The sequence below is a fragment of the Bos grunniens genome, chromosome 15 (assembly GCF_055505025.1).
Source record: "Bos grunniens cultivar Pamir isolate PY7600 chromosome 15, Bosgru_T2T1.0, whole genome shotgun sequence".
In the NCBI taxonomy this organism is placed as follows: domain Eukaryota; kingdom Metazoa; phylum Chordata; class Mammalia; order Artiodactyla; family Bovidae; genus Bos; species Bos grunniens.
Window position 1 is genome coordinate 50,591,558 of NC_141179.1, and position 10,115 is coordinate 50,601,672.

The window sequence follows — 10,115 nt, forward strand, 5'->3', positions numbered from 1 at the left end:
CATGAAATTTCAGATGTTCAAGCTGGTTTTAGAAAAGGCAGAGGAACCAGAGACCAAATTGCCAACATCTGTTGGATCATTGAAAAAGCAAGAGAGTTCCAGAAGAAACATCTATTTCTGCTTTATTGACTGTGCCAAAGCCTTTGACTGTGTGGATCACAATAAACTGTGGAAATTTCTGAAAGAGATGGGAATACCAGACTACCTGACCTGCCTCTTGAGAAATTTTATTCAGGTCAGGAAGCAACAGTTAGAACTGGACATGGAACAACAGACTGGTTCCAAATAGGACAAGGAGTACATTAAGGTGGTATATTGTCACCCTGCTTATTTAACTTCTATGCAGAGTATATCATGATAAACTTTGGCCTGGAAGAAGCACAAGCTGGAATCAAGATTGCCAGGAGAAATATCAAGAACCTCAGATATGCAGATGACACCACCCTTATGGCAGAAAGTGAAGAGGAAATAAAAACCTCTTGATGAAAGAGGAGAGTGAAAAAGTTGGCTTAAAACTCAACATTCAGAAAACGAAGATCATGGCATCTGGTCCCATCACTTCATGGCAAATAGATGGAGAAACAGTGGAAACAGTGTCAGACTTTATTTTTGGGGGCTCCAAAATCACTGCAGATGGTGATTGCAGCCATGAAATTAAAAGACGCTTACTCCTTGGAAGAAAAGTTATGACCAACCTAGATAGCATATTCGAAAGCAAAGACATTACTTTGCCAACAAAGGTCCATCTAGTCAAGGCTATGGTTTTTCCAGTGATCATGTATGGATGTGAGAGTTGGACTGTGAAGAAGGCTGAGTGCCGAAGAGTTGACGCTTTTGAACTGTGGTGTTGGAGAAGACTCTTGAGAGTCCCTTGGACTGCAAGGAGATCCAACCAGTCCATTCTGAAGGAGATCAGCCCTGGGATTTCTTTGGAAGGAATGATGCTAAAGCTGAAGCTCCAGTACTTTGGCCACCTCATGTGAAGAGTTGACTCATTGGAAAAGACTCTGATGCTGGGAGAGATTGGGAGCAGGAGGAGAAGGAGAAGGGGAAGACAGAGGATGAGATGGCTGGATGGCATCACCGACTCGATGGCCGTGAGGCTGAGTGAACACTGGGAGTTGGTGATGGACAGGGAGGCCTGGTGTGCTGGGATTCATGGGGTCGCAAAGAGTTGGATATGACTGAGCGACTGAACTGAACTGAACCGAATGATCTTAAGGATCTTCTTATCTTCATTGTAGAGTTGTAATAGTCCTTCATATACTCTGGATACAAGTCCAGATATATTATTTGCAAATATTTTTATTCTGTGGGTTGTTTTTCTCATTTTCCTGTTGATGTCGTTTGAATATTTTTTACTGTTGATGAATTGTTTTTTACATATGTGCATATTTATGTAACAAATTTCATATTTAGCTTTCTGTTTGGGCCTTTGATTTCACATACATTGTTTAATCCCAGGTCACAAAAATTCATTATCTATGTTTCCTTCTAATACCTTTAATGCTTTAGCTCTTGAATTTATGTCTATGGTATATTTTAAGAGAATTTTTGTGTAAGGTGTGAAATAGGGGTCTAATGTCATTATTTTGGGGTGTGGATATCCAGTTGTCCTAGCCCTATTTTTTTTTTAAGAATACTGTTTCTTAAAGTTAAATATTCTTTAGCAACTACAAATGCAATGCAATTGTGGTAAGTGATGCCCTTCTATGATCCTATATTTATCCATACATTGTTCCAACTAAAGGCTATCACTATCTAAAAAAACAATGGTATAGGAAATAGAACTTGTGAAATTTACTGCTTCTTTTATGTATGCTAAATCTAAGGGGGAAAAAGTTTGTAGCTAACTGTTGGTGGTTACTTGTTTAAGTTTCTCTTGATATCCTACTTATATGCATGGGTCCTGATACTATTTGTATTTATATATTATGAAATATTATCTTCATACTGTGAATTACAGGAAAATAGCTGCAGTCCCAAGATTTGTACCAAGCAGTTGACTAAAGCATGTACATTTGAACTAATCTATTTCTTCCATTGCAGGAAGGTCTTGGCAAGATCCGCACTGTGATTCCTTTATACTCCTGCAATGTCTATCTTTAACATTTCTGAAGGGGAAATCCCTGCCTTCTTCGTGATTGGGCTCCTCGGGATGGAGCATGTGCACATTTGGGTCTCTGTCCCCATCTGCCTTATATACCTTTTTGCTATCCTGGGGAACTGCACCATCCTCTTTCTCATAATAACAGAGACCTCTCTGCATGAGCCCATGTATTATGTCCTCTCCTTGTGGCCTTCTCTGATTTAGGATTATCCATCTCCTCTCCTCCTACCATGCTGAGAATCTTCTTGTTCAATGCCACTGGAATTTCCCCTGATGCCTGTTTTGCCCAAGAGTTTTTCATTCATGGATTCTCAGCTATGGAGTCATCAGTTCTTTTTATCATGTCCATAGATCACCTTATGGCCATCCACAACTTCTCAATTCTGACCAGTGCCAGAGTCATTAAAGTTGGCCTTGTATTCACAGCATTATGGTTTTGTTTGTCCTTGTTTTCCCCTTTATTGTAAAGAGGCTGAAATTCATAAGAAAAGCCTTCTATCCCACGCCGACTGTGTCCACCAGGGTGTTACGAAGCTGACCTGTACTGACAACAGGGTCAATATCACCTCAGATTGTTTATGGCTCTTACTTCTTTATTATATTTGTTGTGCATTTCTGCACCTTACTTGCTAATCCTAAAAATTGTTCTGAGCATCACCTCACACAAAGGCAGTCTCAAGGTCCTCAACACTTGCATCTCCCACATCTGAGCTGTGCTCGTCTTCTAGGTGCCTACTGTCACCTTGGCTGCCCTTCACCACTTTGCCAAAAATGCTTCTCCAGTTATTAGTGTCACCATAGCTGATATCTTCCTTCTGGTTCCCCCTCTAATGAATCCCATTGTGTACTCTGTGAAAAGTCAGCAGATTAGAAATCAAATCCTGGTGAAATTATGTGAAAAACGAAGTTGATGGGCAATTACAGCTGCAGTGGAAGCTCCCCTACTTGGCAATTCCTGAGCAACTGTCGAAATCTGAAGATGGTGATGAAAGAATAGAAACTGAATACAAGGATGCACGGTACATACTTGGTGGGCCCATCAAATATCACGTTGTTTATCTAAGCATTAACAACAATCTAGATTAGATGTTTTAGGAGTTAGGCTTGGAATTATAATCTTTTTATAACTAAGTTTTCCACCTCTTCGCTGGTTTTTATCTCTACCGGCAGCCAGCTGTATATCAACCTTAACCACAGCAATATAGTCTCAATTAAGACTAAATAGATTTTCAAAGTATTATTCTAAACAGAAAGAGAAAAACAGTAAAATAACATGTTCCTTTGCAGAATAAAAAAGAAGCCAATTGTGGCTCTAATGAACTCAGGCATGGTTAGAAGTATCTGAAGTATGCTATGGGATTAACCATACATATCCCCACACAAACAAAACATCTCTTATTGTATGTGTATGCATGTTAGTCATTAGCAATTCAAATAAACTATTAAAAATTCCCCTCTCCTAAAGTACTATGAAATGTGTTTAGAGATAAAAGGCTCATATACATAAAATAATTTAAATGAAATGCAAAAAATAATAGATAAGCAAATATTCATTTATATTTTCAATTGTTTGCAATAGATTTCATAAATTATCTCCTTTAAATGTACATTGAGTTATCTATTCTTTATCCAAGTATGTGCAATGCTATTTGCTATTTTTAAGCAGTATTATTTTTTAATTGTATCCTAAACCACCTAAATCAATGTGCAAGTGACTTAAGAAGCAGATTTTAATCTTTGTCTTTGTCAGAACCCAGCAAAGTACCCACTATATACCAGTTATTTGTTGGATTTAAAAACCTCATTATTTTAATCAGTTTCAAAGACATGAATAAAATACATAATTGTAAAGCCAAAGAATCAAGTAAACTATGTCTGAGAAATCCCATTAATGTAGAGCTCACTTGTTCTGCAAATCAATTTCTTGGGGCATAAAAGAAAATAAAAGCAAGTGAAAGTAGCACTTGGACATTATTTTAAAATGAAATAATACCATGTATATATAAGATCTAATCAGATCCTCACTGAAAGTTCCTAAATGAATTTAAATCTGCTTGTAATCAGAACTAATATCATTAATTCACACTCTGAAAAATAAAAAAGCCTGCTTTAGTAAATGAGACATATACTCTATTGCAAGTGACAACAAATACAATATTATCTTAATAAAATTTTCTTAGGTAAGATATTACAATGGCTCACAGATGTGAAATTTGTAGGAACCTGGGGAGCCTTAGCATAACTAAGTGCAGCAAAAGGTCATCAGCATCATTAAACTCTTTCTCTTCCTCCTTTCTTCCTACTTCTATCAGTGTTCTGGATGGAGCTAACCCACATGGTGTGCTAAGTAGACAAAAATTGGATAAATAGGCAGGAGGGACACTTTTTACTTCTTGTTTAACTGGGCTTTCCTGATAGCTCAGCTAGTAAATAATCTGCCTGCAATGCAGGAGACCCTGGTTCGATTCTGGGTTGGGAAGATCCCCTGGAGAAGGGAAAGGCTACCCACTCCAGTATTCTGGCCTGGATAATTCCATGGACTGGATAGCCTATGGGGTCACGAAGAGTCAGACGCAACTGAGTGACTTTCACTTCACTTAACAGAGGAAAGAGAACTTTCACTATCAGCTCCATTTAGAGATCTAGGGAAAATATTGAATGTAGCTTTCTTAATATCCTGAAGCAGAACTGATCACTATACCCATATAGTGAATATAAATTTAATGTGATTTGGAAAATTGGCCATGTACAAATCTCTACCCCACTATTTCAATCATTGTGATTTAGCATATAAAGTAAGTTTATATATAAGTAATATAGTAAATGAAACAAGTTAGTGAGTCTCTCAGTCATGTCCAACTCGGACTGTATAGTCCATGGAATTCTCCAGGCCAGAATACTGGAGTGGGTAGCCTTTCCCTTCTCCAGGGGATCTTCCCATCCCAGGGATTGAACCCAGGTCTCCCACATTGCAGGCAGATTCTTTACCAGTTGAGCCACCAGGGTGGTTCAGAGGTTAAAGCATCTGCCTACAATGCAGGAGACCTGGGTTCAATCCCTGGTTTGGAAAGATCCCCTGGAGAAGGAAATGGTAACCCACTCCAGTATTCTTGCCTTGAGAATCCCATGGACGGAGAAGCCTGGTAGGCTACAGTCCACGGGGTCACAAAGAGTCGGACACGACTGAGTGACTTCCCCTTCACCTTCAATATATAAAATAAGGAAATTCTATTTCCAGAAAAGCTGGTGAAATGTTGGATAGAAATAAACCAGACAAAAATAAATAAATTAAAATAGACCAAGGAAACCCAATAATTGTCTACTAAAACTGCCAAATATGGCAGACTGACACCAGTGAGAAATAATGTCAAGACCATTACTTAAGGAAAATGATTAGTAAAAGATACATAAGAAATTAACTCATGCAGTAGCCAGTAGGGATTTTATTTTAGATCTTAGAAAATACAGCCATCATTAAACCACTGATTACAAACCAATGTATTAGTAATAATTTTTGAATCATTATGGAAAAATAAAGTCATTTTCAGAAGGCTATGCTTAAGGTATAGAGACAGGCACCCAGGTGTATGTCATCTTAACTCATGGCACATATACAGGAGCTACTGAAAGCCCTCTTCTCCATCTTGGCAAGGCACAAGAATCACATGGGAAGCTTTTAAAAGCCTGGATCATAGTATAACATCACAGGCCAATTAAAGCAGAATGCAAAATTGTTTTTAAGCAGTTCTCCCGTTGATGAATCATTTCAATATTTGGCAAAACTAATACAATATTGTTAAGTTTAAAAATAAAATAAAATTTAAAAAATAAATAAATAAAGTTATATCCAAATTGTGGCTATAAAGTTTTAATGAAGATCCTTAGAGATATGTGTACTTGAATGAACTAATTTCTTTAGAAATGAGGTTTTTACACCATTGAGTTGGGTATTTATTTAGCTACAGTAGATAATGCCAAACTATTTGTCGTCAAATAATTTGTATCAAATTACACTGTCACCAGTAAAGTATTAGAGTATCAGTTGTTTCATGTTTTTACCAAAATTTGTGATTCTCAATCCTTTTAATGTTAGTTATTCTAGTATGGATATCATAGTATCTCATGTAATATTAATTTGCATTTTTCTAAATGCAAATTGGAAGTGCCAGTTCAAGTGCACTGCCTATTTTTAATGCTCTTTTCCTATTCATCTGTAGGAATTCTTTATATATCCTTGTCAGATATACGTACGAGAGTATTTATACCAGTGGAGGGTGTGCCTTTTCAGTCTCATAAAAATGTCTTTCAGTGAATAGTTCTTTCTTTCAATTAAATGCAAATGATCAATTATTTTTGCTTCAGGATTAATCTTTCTGTGTATTTGGTTTTATCAGGCTTATGAAAATATTATAATTTTTTCTTCTATAATCTTTTTCTTTTTATATTTAATACTTAGATCTATTATCTAACAAATTAATTTTTGATAAAGTTTAAATTAAGACTTTTTCTCACTATTTGTCTGTACTTTATTCGATTTCTTGAAATGAACCTTCCTTTCCCTTTTGAATTATGTCACTGCCACAAGTGATATTAAATGTATGTGTTAGTATCTGAAATGTTTTATTCCATTACTTTATCTAATTCTCATATTAATACCACACTGCTTAATAAATGCAGCTTAAGAGTTAGTCATGAAATGTAATGCTTAATTCATCCAACTTTTTTTTTCTTATTTTACATATCCTGGCTCTTTGCGGTCTAATATAAAATTTACAATCAACTTGTCAGTTTTCCCAATAAAATCTACTAGAATTGGATAAGAATTTTACTAAATCAACATGTCATTTTGGGAAGAACTATCATCTTAACATCATAGAGTTTTCCAAAAAATAAGATATATCTATTATTTAGATCTTCTAGAAGTTGTTTGCATTATTGTGGCTTTCAGTTTAAAATCTTGGAAGTATTTTATTACATTTATTTTATATATTTGATGTTTTGAAGTCTATTGTACATGACTTTTTAAATTTTAATTTCAGATTTTTTTAATTATGCAGAATTTCAGTTTTGTATATGGTTTTTATATCAGGCCAGCTTTTCTAATTTCACTTATGTTTAATGTTTATATATGTTATATTTACCATTTAACCATTTGCAAACACAGATATTTTTGTTTTACCTTTAAAACTGTTATACTTTCATTTCTTTTTTGGACATTTCATATAATTTTGGACAAAAATACTGAGAAGCATCTTTGACTTTTCCTTACATCAGTGGGTAAATGTTCAATTTTTTTTTCATTAAAATAATGTTAGCTTTTGTATTTTAAATTGTTTACATAATTTTATGTATTTATTTATTGACTGCGCTGGGTCTTCACTACTGTGTGGTCTTTTCTCTAGATGTGGCGAGCGTGGGCTATCTCTAGTTGCAGTGTGTGGGCTTCTCATTGCAGTGGCTTCTCTTGTTGCTGAGCACAGGATCCAGGGGACATGGGCTTCAGTAGTTGTGATTCCTGGGCTCTAGATCACAGGTTCAACAGTTGTGGCATGCAGGCTTAGTTGCTCTGTGGCATGTGGGATCTTCTTGGACCAGGGATTGAACTTGTGTCTCCTGCATTGGCAGGTGGATTCTTTATCACTGAGCTACCTGGGAAGCCCAGCTTTTCTATTTTTATATGTGTCTTTTTCAAATTAAAATACTACTCTTCTACTTCTAATTTACTCAGAGTTTTGTAATTAAAAATATTGTAATTTTATTTAATGAGATAATCATATGGTTTTTATCCCTTTTGTCTATTAGAATAAGGCACATTCATAATTTCTTTGAAGTATAATTTCTTGGGATAATCTGTATTTCACCATGACATATTATCTTTGTTATAGGTCACTATATACTATTTGCTGTTTGTTAAATGTATGGATCTATGTTCATAGCCATATTAGCCATTAATTACTTTTTCTTATAATTGTATTGTTTAGATGTCACTCATGAAGCCAATTAGAAATTGGTCTATTTTCTGAAAGAGCAGGTACAATATTGATATTATTTCTTTCTTAAATGCATGCAGTGAATTCATATGAAACCTTCTTGACTTTAGGTTTTCTTTGAAACTTTTTTTTTTTAAGTATTAAAAAATTTTGACAGATATGAAACAATCCAGATTTTCTCTTTCTTGTTTGAGTTCTGGACACTAATGTTTTTCAAAGGTATTTTCATGTTACATGGCATCATGTTACATGATGCCATATAAGTTAACTTATATACAGTAAAAATAGTTGTTTATTATATTTATCATATTTATTTAACTTTATATCTGTAAGATCTGTATATTATGTTCCTATTTTCATTTTTTTTTTTTTTAGTTTTTAAGTCAGATTTCGTTTTATTTCTTACTACCCATGGTAAAATAAACTCTTCTAAGATTTTTTAAAACAGTGTAAGTTGGTAGTCATCTGGAAACCATTTATTAACTAATTAAACCCTAAATCCATGCAGAAAAAGTATCAAATGCACTCAAGGTCAAAATGAAACAAGGACATAAGCACCTGTATGCCTTGACAAAGCAACAGCTCCTGGTAAAATTCCTGATACTCAAGAGAGATTTAAAAATAAATGTCCTGTTAATTTCAATGTTGCCTGTAAGCAGATCTCAACTGATCCTTAGATGATGAGGTTAAGGTAAACATAATTGCCTACTGGGGGGGCTGAAATAACCTGGGACTTGGAAGAGGTGGGAAGTAATCCAATTAACAGAAGCATTGAAAATATGTGATCTTACAACAAAATGAGTACCAATTTGAAAAATGTCTATGGGCATTTTCTTCTCCAAATAGAGAGCAGAGTGAATACGGGGAATTAATTTTAAACAATACTCCTAGGATCTAAGGCAACCATATGTCTGGGGCTACTAAACTCTCCAAAGCCTGAATATTAACAAGTTCCTTGCATGGTAATTATTCTAATATTTTTAATTAAAAAAACTAATGTAACAGTCAACAAATTCAAACTCTTATTAAAATCAGCCTCTAGTTCTTCATACTCCACCCACAAAAAGAGCTATGTAATTGTGCCCTCTTTATTTAGGGTTTCTTTTGTTTGGGGGAGGGGGTGGTGCCACAGCTTGCAGCACGTGGGATCTTAGTCCTTACTACGGATGAAACCGACACCCCCTGCAATGAAAGCACTGAATCTTAACCACTGGACCGCCAGAGAACTGCCCTTTCTCAAAGATGCAAACCATTTGCCCCCTGTGCAAATGAGGCTCACCTGGGTGCAACAGGCTGCACCTGTCACAAGGCAGAAAACCGAAGGTGTTCAGAAAGGCAGGAGACAGGCGGTCATTCAGTCTGCTGCTGCTGCTAAGTCGCTTCAGTCGTGTCCGACTCTGTGAGACCCCATAGACAGCAGCCCACCAGGCTCCTCTGTCCCTGGGATTCTCCAGGCAAGAATACTGGAGTGCCTCTTTTCAACTGCAGTGAGCTGGTGTCCTAACATTGAAGACTAACTAGGGAAACTGCTAAACAAAGCCCATGCCAGTAGAGGAAAGGGGCCTTTAGACCTGATGAAGAGTTGTCCAGCCTGTTCTTTTATTTAGTTATTTTTAAAATATTTATTTGGACACGGTATCTTCGATCTTCATTGTAGCATGCAGGAATCTTTTTTTTTTTTTTTCTTTTTTTCTGAGTTGCAGCATGTGGGATCTAGTTCCCTGACCAGGGATGGCATCTGGGTCCCATACATTGGGAATGTGGAGTCTTAAGCCACTGGACCGCCAAGTTCCTAGGCCAGTCTTTTCTTATGTCTATTGTTCTTAAGGAAAAGATTCCTCTAAAGTGAGCCAAGCTCAGTGGCTCACTTAAACTTAGAGCAACTATTTGCTACTTCACGAGTTTCCAGCCATCTAACAGGATTCTCCTAAGTCAGCTTTCACTCCAGCAGTGCTCTGCATCCCTGCTTGGGAAGCTCCGAGGGAAGCAGATGAAATTATTTAGGATACAGCCCA

At 36.2% G+C, this 10,115-nt stretch overlaps 1 pseudogene; it reads left to right on the forward strand.

Annotated features, from left to right (window-relative positions):
- Positions 1-2,095: 2,095 nt before the first annotated feature.
- On the forward strand, positions 2,096-3,021 carry LOC147358118 (olfactory receptor 51A7-like; annotated as a pseudogene).
- Positions 3,022-10,115: the final 7,094 nt, after the last annotated feature.